The sequence below is a fragment of the Lissotriton helveticus genome, chromosome 7 (genome assembly GCF_964261635.1).
Source record: "Lissotriton helveticus chromosome 7, aLisHel1.1, whole genome shotgun sequence".
NCBI lineage: Eukaryota > Metazoa > Chordata > Amphibia > Caudata > Salamandridae > Lissotriton > Lissotriton helveticus.
This window is the reverse complement of record NC_136068.1, coordinates 570,460,262-570,473,448: the sequence shown is the minus strand read 5'-3', so window position 1 is coordinate 570,473,448 and position 13,187 is coordinate 570,460,262. Positions and strand designations below refer to the sequence as shown.

General features: G+C 43.1%; 1 protein-coding gene across 4 annotated transcripts in view; it reads left to right on the top strand.

The window, feature by feature from the left end:
• STK36 (serine/threonine kinase 36) overlaps positions 1–13,187 on the top strand; it is a 272,812-nt gene that overhangs the window by 94,221 nt on the left and 165,404 nt on the right. The gene's annotated exons all lie outside the window — the stretch shown is intronic.

Here is a 13,187-nt window from a genome sequence, read left to right as displayed (position 1 = left end):
GAAGTTCCAGAGGGTACAGACCATGCCCTGGATGCAGCGCCTATGGGCATGTTTACATTGGGAGAGGTCAGCGCAGCAATCCTGGGTCTGTCAGCTGAAAAGGCCCCGGGGCTGGATTAACTTCCCGGGGACCTATTCAAGCATGAGGCTGACATCTGGGCACCGTATCTCCAGGTGTTCTTTAACGCCATCCTTGCGGGCATGCCACCCCCTGCCACATGGCTGGGGGCAGAGATAGTCCCAATATTCAAGAAAGGGTGTCCATTGCTCCCAGCCAATTATAGGCCGATTAGTCTCCTGGATGTAACACAGAAACTGTTCTCCCGTTTGGTTCTCGACCGTTTACTAGAATGGGTTGAAGATAATGAAATACTGAGCCCTTTCCAAGCCGGGTTTAGAACTGGGGTCTCTACAATTGATCAGGTCTTTCGTTTGGCACTCATTTTCTGGAAAACGGTACAGTTGGAGGGTGGCAGCCTCTACACTGTATTCGTGGACCTGAGAGCTGCTTTTGATCTTGTCCCGCGTAGCAACTTGTGGAGGGTCTTAGGCAAAATGGGGGTCCCGCCAGGTCTCCTGAAGGTGATAATTCGTCTTCATACTGACAATTATGCCCGGGTCAGGTGTGGCAGGATTGGGGGCCTCTCTGGTAAATTCCCCGTTGGCAGGGGGGTAAGACAGGGTTGTGTGCTTGCACCGACCCTGTTTTGCCTCTATGTCAACGGGGTTATTGACCACCTCAACAGGGTTTTAGACAGTGATGCACCAAGGCTCGCTGGCAGCAGGGTGTCTGCTGCTTTCCAAATCCCCAACGGGGATACAGCGTGTCCTCAACGGGTTGGTGGATTTTTGCAGTGAACATGGGCTGGAAATTAACACCGGAAAGACCAAGTATATGGTCTTTAATCCATCTCCCAAATCCCGTTTTGTACCGTCCATTGGCCCGGACAAACTCGAAAGGGTTTGTACCTTCGAATACCTGGGGGTCACCCTGAATGAAAACTTAGCCTGGGGCCACCAACAAGAAAAAGCGCACCTCAAATTAGTGCAGTTTGTAGGTGGGATTTCAAAGATGATAGAGAAGAACAAGTCATCGATGAGACCTGTTGGCCCATCCTTAGAGATTTACAAGATCCAGGCAAAAGGTGCAGCAATGTACGGTAGCGAACTGTGGGGACATCTACCCTGTAATGATCTGTTAAAGGTGGAGAATAAGTTGATCAGGAGGCTTTTGTTACTCCCCCTCAGCACACCGTTAACCCCATTGAGGCTAGACCTTGGCTTGAGGCCAATAGATGAAGAATTATCTCTGAGACCATTGATGTTTTGGCGCAGGATTTGGGCAACTCCAGAATTAGTCAGTTATAGGGAGGCCCTGCAAGAGATCCTTTCCCTGCCCAAAGTAGGTAAAATTCCCTGGCTCAAGTTTGTTAAAACTGGGTTGGAGAGCCTTGGTCTACACACTGTATGGTCTAACCCTCTGGTCACCTGTCCAGTGTTGCCCAAGAAACGATTGGCAAAGATCTACTATGATTATAAACTAGCGACCCTAGTGCAAAATAAAAATATTGGGTCCTGCACTGAGTCTTTTTTGCTCTTTAAAGACTGCTACTGTTTCGAACCAGTCCTAGACATTATTTACCCGCCTCCTATAAGGAAGCTTTATGTGCAGTAGAGGCACGGGTCATTGCCGATTCGTGCCCTCAGAAGCAAGTGGAGTAAGCCCACTGAGAGTAGCTGTCCTGGGTGCAGAGTGGATAGAGAGACAGATATGCACATCCTCTTCTTCTGCCCAGCGTACAGTGGTGCTAGAAAGAAATGGATAGTACCACTGTGTAAAAACTTAGGCTTCTCTGAGTGCCTGGTGGCCTACAGGGTACTTACAACTGACCTTGCTGAAAACATCGTGTTTGCTGTGGCAAAATATTTGGCCACTGTCTGGCATAGGCGGCGCTATTGTTTGAATGCAGTCCTTCGAAACTAGGAAGTAAATTATTAAGAATGTGGTTAACTTGAGCACCTGATCGAAATAGTTTTAAATCTTTTATCTGTGGGATTTTTAATATTGTAATACCATTTTTAATATTGTATGATTGTACTGTTTTTGTATCTTTTTATGATGAATAATCATCGAAATAAAGATTATGAAATGAAATGAAATGAATTAAAACGGTTTTATAAACAAATGACTTACCTGACTTACCTTTAACCAATCCATTCTTGCAAAGTGCTGTTATACTTACCTGTACCAGGCCTGGCTTCGTTCTAGAAAATAAAATACAACTAAATAGTATTTTATGCAAACAAATAGGTCTGAGTTCAGTCTTTGACTCTGTGACACAATTTATTGCCTGAGTGTGTCCAATAAATGCTTAACACTACACTCTGATAAAACCTTACCTCGTCCACACTACCACAAATAGAGAGTAAAGTATTATCTACTTTTACCTCTGCCTACCTTGGGGGTTCCACTGCACTCTGTGCACCCTCACTTTGGTATAGTGGATACAGAGCCAGCTTCCTACACCAGGGCTGGTGCTAATGGGTTAGATTAGTTTGTGCCCAGGGGTGAGATGGAAGTTGGGGTGGAGCAGGGGGAAGGGTCCACGTAACTTAGAGCGAGGGATAGTAGTCAAGAAATACTTTTACAATTGTGGCGGTGTCCCTAACCAACTTCGGAGGACCTCAGTGAGGAGAGGGGTGTGTGGGGGTCACAAGAAACTCCAAGTCTCACTTAGTCAACTAATATAACATTTGCCTGCTTTCTCTCCACACTCATAGAGACTGTGCTGGGTGGCCAGCCCAAAAAACCTGACTTAACCTACGCTGACCTGCCAGAGGTGTTCTTCTACCACTGCCATTTGCTTAAGAATACCCCTTCTCTCTTGACTGAGTGGCCTTATTCTCTAACTTCTGAATTTCCCTCTCTAGGGAGTCTGTCTCACTGTTTTTATCTTTCTTGACTCTTGTTATCAATGTCTTAATTTGGCCTTGAACCACTGCCTTGAATGCCTCACATAGGGTGCCTATGGCATCTACTGTTCTGACATTGTTGTCATAATTGGAGGTGACTTTGTCTCTAATCTTATTAGCAAACTTCTTGTCATTGAGCCACAAGGCATTTAGTCTCCTAACCACTCTCTCTATTATTGGGCCCCTCCTGTAGTGCAACTCTATGCCGTTGTGGGCTTGAAAAAGTGATCTAAATGGGAGATTGGAATGTGAGTGGGAAAAGGTGTTATGCCTCTCTGTTGGGTACCACTTCTTACACACGTCATAGAATCCTGGTGAATCCACTCATGCTGTGAGGGGAATTGCTCTGGGTGTTCTCCTGCCACTTAGAATATCTAGTGTTGGGTTCATTACCATGTTGAAATTCACCCCCTCTGCCCTGACAATCAAGGCTCTAAGTGGTATCTGTGCCAAGTGGGTGGCCAACATAGACAGGGAGTACTCTGTCAATGTCAGGTATATAAACACAAATGATATACCAGTGTGTCCCTCCAGTGAACGAACGCATATTACAATCTGAACATGCGAGTTTGTGTGGAGAGTCAAGGCAATCAGTGTAATGAATCTTCACATAAGGATGGCCGCCCCCTTAGTGTAACTAGCATGGTACACCTGGGTGTATCCAAGAAATTACAGTTGTTTTTCAACAGGTGTGTCTCTTGAAGCAAGATGCCATTGGGGCTAACCTTTTAGCATAGTTAAGCATGTCTGCCTGCTTAAACTTATTATTAAGCCCATTTATATCACATATAAAGATGCAATAATGTCACTGTAAACTGGAGCGTGTCATATCGCGAATATCTGCGGAAAAGCGGGCCAAAGGTGTACTGCTGACGGAACCAGAACTCCAACATCCCCTAATGTGGGGTGTAGGAAGCTGGCTCTTTATATAATATACCAAAAAGAGGTATATTGTGTAGAGACTCCAGGTATCCCTTATTAGTGGACAGGGCTTGCTTTAACAATGCCAGGGTGCTCTTTTTGTGGCAGTGTGGTTGAGCAGCCTTAGGCTTATCAAGGAGGAGTGTTAGACATTTGTTGCACACACACAGTCAATATATAATACACACAGTCAATAAGGAGATCCACACCAATTTAGAAAAATAGCACATATTTTTATATAATTTTAGTCACCAAGAACTTTGTTATTGGGTAAGTGCTTTTTTTTAAAATAGCATTTTTGAACAAAACAGGTAAATACACTTATATTGTCTCTAATGCTGTATTGTTATCATATGGGTGAAAAACACATATACTGCAAATGGGTACTTAACAGCGACTTACAGGACCAGTTTTCTGGAGATAAGATAAGTATGGGGCAGCACCAACAGGTCATCTCGGTAGCCTCTGGGGCATCTGCTTGCAGAGGTGCTTTACGGCGCCGGGTGCCCCGTTAAATGTAATGGGAAACTGTCCTGAGGAAAAAAAGGCTGCAAGCTTGGTCTGTGTGGCCAGTCCGGTTGAACCCACAGGGGGGCGGGGCTTGATCCTTGAAATGCTCTGGCACATAGGGACACAGTCGGTCCACTTCTCCTCAGGCTGTAGGGCTCGGGTGCAGTGGTGTCTTTAGGTGTCGGGTCTGTGCTGCAGGAGTCACTCGCGATTACTAGAGCCTGCAAAAAGAGGCTGCAGTTGGCAACTAGTTCAACCTGGACAAACCCAAGGTGGGGTTTGACTCTGGAGGGTCTCAGGACCACTTGGAGCTGCTGGCCCACTTCGACTCAGGATTGGGGGCACTGGTGCATTGGTTATTTCCAGTGGCATGTTTTCACGGTATGGAGTCCTCACTGTTGTTCATGGTGCCTGCAGGATGCAGGGAAGTCGCTCCGCTACTCCACAGGAGATGCTGATTTCTCCTTGAAGTGCTGACAGTCCTCCCAGGCTTTTGGAGATAATGCAGCTGCAGGGTGAGTCGTCTTTGTGCCTTTGTCTGGCAAAGCAGGCAGGTTGGCTGGGTTGGCGCCAAGTCAGTTGCTGCTTCTCAGTTGTTGCTCTTCGGTGCCCTTCTTAGGTTGACAGAATCTTCTTTCCTGGTGCCAGGGGTGCCCCTAAATACAAGATTTATGGGCGCTAAGGGGAGTGAAGGGTGGTAGCCAATGGCCTACTTACCCTTGCAGTCATTACACCCCTATATGACCATTTCCTATGGGACGTAGGTATGGCCCTGTCTCAGAGTTCCTAATTCTGCCATCCCGAAGATGGTGGAATTTTCCTAAAGGGGGTACATCAGGCAGCCTACCATAAGGATGTGACAGGCCTGGTAGTGCACCATGCCTCCCTGCATATCTAATTTACCACCTTTCCTAGTGCCAAATGGGCCCAGGGCTGGGGGTGTTGGCATTTCAACCTGTCTAGGGAAGCTGTGGTCACATATCAAAGGCGACAGAGGCCTTTGAATCCTCCTGCCTTGATATGCTGACTGCTTAGCCATCCTGCTTGGAGGAGGTGAAAACAACTCTGGCCAGAGCAGACATTGCTTCTGGCTTCAGAGAGCGTAGGCTCTCACCTGCAGGGAGTCAGAAACCTGTCTGTGGTGGCAGGGTAGTCAACACTAGTCGGCCAGCAAACTAGAGGCTGCTAGGTTTTCAGGGGGTACCTTTAAGGTGCCCTCTGGGTGCATGTTTTAGCCTATATAGTATTATCCAGATAATTGAACAAAATGATAGAAAAACATTAACTACCTCACTTTAGTTTCAGAAAGTGTTAAAAGCTGGAGGAAACCCTCATCTGACGAATAGGTGGTATGAACAAAATGAAAACAACAGGACATAATCCTGTTGTCTCTGCTAGTAGGCTGAAGGAGGCATTTTGAATAGTTTACGACCTAAAACAAATCTGTCCCAGGGCGTGTGAGTTCTTGTTGAGGTGGGACTTTTGCGTATTAAAGTTGTTTATTAACTGAAAGATATTAATAGTATGGCAATTTAAAAATTGTATTTCAATTTAGAAATCTACATCAGGCGTCAGTAGGAGTAGTCGCTGACTGAGTTCTCTCCTACCCCTGGAAGCTCTGCGTGAGAGCATAGGGAGAATCAAGGGAGAAATTAAATGAAATAAATCGGAGCAGACTGGAATAGCTTTTTCCTCGAGCACGGAGTAGCAGATGAGCGGATGACTTGGTTGGAGAACTAACGAAGGGGAACATTGCCAAAAACATTGCCAAAAAGGAAAGCTCATTCATTATGAGTCAGCCGCAGCTACTGTGTGAAGCTGTGTGATGCTGTGTGGCTGTGTGGAGGTAATTGGACCAACGCAAATCGTTGGCATTCTATCGAGGAGGGAAAGCTAAAGACTTGTAGACATCATCGACTGCCTTTTTACCCTCGCTCTTCCCACGTTATTTTGCTGTTTCCTCTTGTTAATTAATGTTCAGCAACTGCAAGCACGCTGTCTTATGGGTCGGCAAGGTGGAAGGTGAGGAGCACACACTTGTGGATTTCTATGATGGATCTCTGACGGCTGCGATAGCGCGGATTCACCCGGCCTCTCATCAAAAGCATTAGCACTGGCAGCTGGGAGCACGAGAGGGGGAGACTTGGGGCTTTGAGCTCAGAGACGTGTCAGGCAGAATTAAACCACAGAGCTGCAAGTAATAAACTCATAGCAAGGACGTGTAAAAGCGCTAAAAAAAAAAGACATTTATTTCTGCTTTGCTGCTCTGCTGCTCTGTTCAGGTCAGCCGGGAGCCTGGAAGGGGTCTGTTTTCTGTCACGGTCTTGTCTGCCAATCACTTGGTCGGAGGTTGACAGTGGCTATTTGTGCTTAGAAAACTTTTTAAAAAACGGACTTTGTTCTTAAAGCCCCACATCCACATAATTTTTTCTCTCACTCTATAATGCGAGAAGAGCCTCGATGGAAATTCCAAAAACACCATTATAGGCATCTAAACATTTGTAACATTGCTGTACGAAAGCGGCTCGGTGGGAAGAAGATTAAATTCGATCTACCACGTGCTAAAAGGACCATAGAGGTAACAGTAACAGTCATAGCGACCCAGGGAGCTGTCAAGGATCCACAAGGAGGTAGGCAGCAGCCACAAACAAAACGAAATAAAAAAGATCCTGAAGGTGGTACAAGCAGATCTGATTTTCTGGATCCTCTGTGTCCTCTGTGTCAGCTTAACCGCCAAGAAAAAGGGCGTGATCGACATATAATTCTGAATATTTGGGATATTACAAACGTACCAAAACTGGTAAAACTGAGAAACTCAGGGCAGGAATCAACCTTTCCATATGCAACCTAGGTAAAACCAACTAAGCAAAGTGACGAAAGCAGGAACAACGAACAGACTACATGGCAAAAAGCGATAGGGAAGATGAACGAAACAGACACAGAAAGGATGGAGAATCTTCCAGAGAGCGTTCAAAAGGAGCTATGTGAATTACATGACCAAAGCTCGGTCGCTGATATATCTATGCTTCGACCAAACACCCTGGGAGCACAATGGAATGCGGAGCCTGAACCTAACGAACTTAACAAGATAGTACAAGAGGTGGATAATGACCATGCACTGAAACCAATGCCGCAAAGACGAGAAACTAGAGGCACCAAAGCCAAAGATGCAAAAAATAAGGAACAAGATGGAGGGATAGATGGAGGGAAAGAAAGAGCAAAAGCTAAGGAGAAAGAGAAGGGGAAGGAGGATGGCAGAGGCAACGGAAGGGGCCTAGAGAGAGATAAAGACAAGGACAAAGCTAAAATCCTGAATTACAGAGAGCAACATGTGGACAATGAAAAATTCAAAAAGGAAAAGAAAACTGACAGACAGGCTGCTAAAGGCAATGGCATAGAACCAGATAAAAGGAAAGAAAAAACTAAAGAGAAACATAAGGAGAAAGAGAAAGAGAAAGTCCATGAGGATACTGAAGAGATGGAATTAATGTTAAAAAAAGCAAAACGTCTGCAAACCATCAAAGAATTAAAAGCAAATGCTAAGGCGACGGGAGATCCAACTGCATCGCAGCCTAGTATACTAAGCATCTTTAGTCCAGTGTCCAAAATGGGGGCAAATAAGGGGCTAAGTCAGGCGGTAATAACCCAGGAGCCAACAAAACTGGACGGGGCAAATGAAAGACTTAACCCGATGGTTAATGGACAAGTAACCCTGAATCCCCCACCTAATAAACTACCTTTACTAGGAACTGATACACACTCAGATCAATCTGATGTAGACATATATGAAACTGGGATCTCGATTTCTAGTGAGCCAAGCGGCCTTAACAAAGGTCAAGACCAAGATGCATCAACCCAGGAAATATCAGGTCGTTCTGGTATAAGGAAAGAGAGTGATCCTGGACAAGGAAGCACACCGAGGAAAAAATTGGAGAAAAGAAGAATAAGGAATAAAAGACTAAATAAATCTACTTATGAGGAAACCACCGATCAAGGAAGCAATCCAGAACCGACCAACCCTCGGAAAAATGTAAAACCTAAAAAATCAAGGGGAACAATGATGTTTCAAGAAAGCGGGGAGGAATCTACAGCGGACATCTCTGATTACGATGAGGCAGGAGAAATAAACGAGCCGTCTCTGAAAGAAATATTGACCTCAATAAGGAAACTACACAAAGATGTCAAAACAGACACTCAAAAGCATCACCTAGCTATCCAAAAGCTACAAGGGGCAGTAAATAAGGTGGGCAGCACTTGTCTGGCCATTTCTGAAAGGATGGTATCAGTTGAGAAACGAACTGACCATCTAGAAAAGGATGTCACCAATTTGCAAAAACAGGAAAAAAAGCAAGAAGGAATTATACAGGACCTAATGATAAAGGCTGAGGAACAGGAAAACAGAGCAAGGCGGAATAATCTGCGATTCCTGGGGCTCCCAGAAGGCGTTGAAGACAACGACCCAAGGGGGTATATAATTAAACTTCTTAAATCATCTATCCCCGAATTGCAAACCTGGGAACTAGAAAGAGAAGTTCAAAGAGCTCATTGTTTTCCCCTAACTCAATCTAATAAAACGCAAAACCAATCTAAATATCAAAGGGCAATGTTGGTATTTTTTGGAAATTTCTTACTTCGGGAATCTATATATGATCTAGCTCGTCCTACAAGCAAGAAAGAATATAATGGTAGTACATATTTTGTTAGACCAGATTTTGCCCACGCAACCGTGGAAAGGAGATGGAGGCTGAGGCAGCTATTCAATCCTTTTGAACAGATTGGTGCTAAAGTATATTTACAAAACCCGGCAAGACTGAAAATAATATTCAGAGGATCGACCCGGAGCTTCACTAGTGAAATACAAGCAGAAAATTATCTTAAAGAAATCTCTGAGACTTTAAAAAAATAGAACTGGAATATGAGCAAGAACTAATTTCTCTTTTTTTTTTGTGGTTCAAACAATAAGTATCATATTAAAAACATTTTGCCCGTGAAAAATAACGGGGGGGGAAATATATATATATATTAATCGCTACTCACACATGAAATAATACATGAAAACTTTAGCAGGAGGAGTAAAAAAAAAAAAAAGGGAAGAAAAAGGAAGGGAAGAGGGGGGGAGGGAAAAAAAAAGAAAACCTTGATCTCAAAGACTTTTTTCTGTAAGGAAATATTACAGTGACGCAGGGCTGGGGGGGGGGGGCGTGCACTGAGGCGTACTGATCAACGGGCGCCCACACCTGGATCCGGCAGGACCCAGGATGCCTCAAGGGGAGGCAAGGGGAGGGGGGGATGGGTGGATCTTCGGGAGAGGAAATATGGGGGAAAAAATCATCACCAGAGAAGGAAAGGAATTAGAATAGAGGGGGATAAAGGCAAAAAGAAGAAAAAGAAAAATGATACGCATAGTCACAATTAATGTGAGTGGACTAAACGATGCATGAAAAAGAAGGGATTTGAAAGATTATTTTAGAACACTGCAAGCTGACTTAATTTGTGTCCAGGAGACGCATATAGAGATTTCGCAGAAAACTCTATTGGAACAATTGGGGTATAAAGTATTGACCTGCACGACTCAGGGCACTAGAACACGTGGGGTTGCAATATTAGCACAGGGAAATAGGATTACATTAAAAAAGCAACAGGTAGATAGACACGGGCGGTGGGTCCTAACGGAATGCCAAATTCAAAGCTTTAATTTTACTTTATGTTCTATTTATGCACCAACAGATGATGACCCGGAAACCCTAAGTCATATAAATTCTCAATTACCCAACTGGCCTCTCCCCATTATACTTTGTAGCGACTTAAATATAAATGGCCTTAACGGGCTATGGAAAGACGATCCTGCAAGATTTACTGGTAAAGAGAAAAAACCCACAGAGCGCTGATACAGCTCATGCAGGACAATGGGCTGATCGATATTTGGGAACATATAAACGGAGGGGGAGGTAGTACATACTATTCTGCCCCCCATAAAACTCCAGCTCGGTTAGATTATTTCTTGATCTCCCCCTCGTTGATACCGATAGTGAAAGTTAAAAAAATGCCCAGATTGATGTCAGATCATAATCCGCTTTCCATGGAGATCTTTATACCATATTCACAGAAAAGTATAATTAGTTGGACGTTTGAGAGAGCTCTGTTACAGGATACAAATTATGTAACTCATATGGAAATTTGGTTAAAAGAATTCCTGGAAAACAATAGGGGCACAGCGTCGCCCCTAATAGTATGGGACGCTATGAAGGCAGGAATTACGGGGGAAACGCTAAGCTACTCTCTTAGACGGAGCAAGCAGGAAAAAGATCATCTTGGGAAGAAGATAAGTCTAGTAGCAAAATTAGAGGAAGAACTGATAAGAAATATAAGAGAGAAAGAGGATGTGACAAAAGTAACACAATCGGGAAGATAGTCTCACCCTGGCAGCACGGGTTCATACCGGGGAGGGGTACTGCCGATCATATTAGAAGGGTGTTTGCGCTGCTGGATGGTACGAATGCCTCACGAGACCCTATGTCTTTAATATTGTTGGATGCTGAAAAAGCTTTCGATAGGGTCTCGTGGGGTTTTCTGTGGGCAACAATGAACAAATGTAATTTTGGGAAAATTTGTATAGGAGCATTAAAGGCCCTATATTATAATCCGAACATCAGACTGAAAGTGGGGGGAGAACTGAGCGAAGCAATAAAAATCGAACGTGGGACTAGGCAAGGATGCCCCTGCTCCCCTCTACTCTTTGTTTGCTATATTGACTCATTTATTATTATTTTTTTTTATATATATATATATATATCAGCCCAATTGTATTGAATGGATATGAGACCAAAATATTGGGATACGCAGATGATTTAGCAATCACATCACCAACACCAATAATAGCAATTGGGGAAATCGAGAATGAGGCGAAAAAATATGGCCTTTTGTCAGGGTACAAATTAAACCAAGGGAAAACACAAATAGTCGTAAATCAATTTGTTACTATTCATGATGAGAGAGTTATAGAGTCTGCGGTCTATTTGGGCGTTAGTATAACATCCGATTTATCTAAGGTTGTAGAGGAAAATTTGACCCCAATAATCAAAAAGGCAAAACTAGACTTAGATAGAATGGACAATTTACATTTAACAGTTATAGGCTGCTGTAATGTTATAAAGATGCAGTTTCTGCCCAAGATTTTATATTTATTCCGTACGATTCCTTTATTATTGACTAATAAGTGGTTTAAGGAAATAGAGGGGAATTGTAATCGCTTTATATGGGCCAAGGGCAGAACTCGAAGATCCATAAAGATGCTGGCACTATGTAAAGAACGGGGGGGCCTTGCAGTACCTGACTTTAAGACATATTATTTTGCATCAGTTCTTCAGTATTGTAAAGGACTCCTCGGTGGGAATATGAAAGACATATGGAGGGGTAATGCTGGTATTCCGGATATATATGACTTGTTGGTTTTGGATTCTAATAAGGGACTTCTTACATTTAAGGAGCTAAACTACTATAAAAGAACAAAGTTCAAGGTGTTGGGTGCGGTCAGTTCAGTTTGGTCAATTATCCGGAAGAAAATTAAATTAGGGAGAATGAACTTCTATACCCCTTTATATATGAATAAACTTCTGCCAGATGTATTTCATGATCAAGTGATGAGACGGTGGGATAACCTCGGGGTCGGAACAATTGGAGACATCATAGATCAATTAGGGTTAATAACATTTGAAACTGCGCAACAGCTATACAATTTGGATCGGAGAGATTTCTTTAAATACTTACAGATAAGATCAGTCCTGCAGAGAAAACAAGCAGGTAACTGTAAGTTTACTAGGGTAGACTTGATGGAACTTGTTCGAGATGAGGAGGGATGTTCAATCTCTCAACTTTATGGTGCATTATGCCTGTATAACGAGGATGATAGAGGAAAGGTATTTGATAAATGGAGAACTAAATTAAATCTAGTCGGGAATGAGGGTGAAAAATCGCTTAGGTTAGGAAATACTACCTTAAAGGTTGCAAATCTGCAGGCACAATACTACAAGACTTTATATGAACTATATTATACACCGCATAGAATAGCCCGCTGGGGGGGAACGAGTGGGATCTTCTGCCCAAGATGTCAGAGTATGGAGGCAGACACGATACATATGTTTGCGTCTTGTCCTAAACTAGATCCCTTTAAACAAGCTATGGAAGAATTCTTTAAAGAGGAATTGGAGATTTCTATTAAATTAACTAATGAGATTATGGTCCTGGGGTGGCAAAGGAGGGGCAGGACGTACCCCATTAATAATTTTTGTGTATTGCAATGACGCTGAGCCGGCTTTGTATTGCAACGTTATGGAAAGACTCTAATCCTCCTTCGTTTCAACAATGGCTATCTAAATTGTTAGCTATCTATACTCTAGAGAAAGCTTTATATGAAAAAAAAGGTGTAAATGCAAAACAGCTTGTTAAACGGATATGGGCCCCAGTTGAAAAATGGAAACTTAAATTAGACGGGTATTAAAAGGGGATAGTCTCATGCTCATTTTTGATAGGATTATAAGTGGCGGTGTTAAAATTGCTCAGATTTTCTAACTCTTCTTTTTTGGAAACTGTGCTCAAATTATGTTTTGCATCTCGGTTGTTACTTCAAGTGACTAAGCTTTAATTGAATTATATCTGTTGGATTAGATATATATGTCAAAGTAATTAATTGTTTATACTTTGTTTTTTCTGGTGATGAATAATAAAAATATTTTTAAAAAAAAAGAAATCTACATCAGAATTGGAATAAAAAGAGCCGTGGGCAT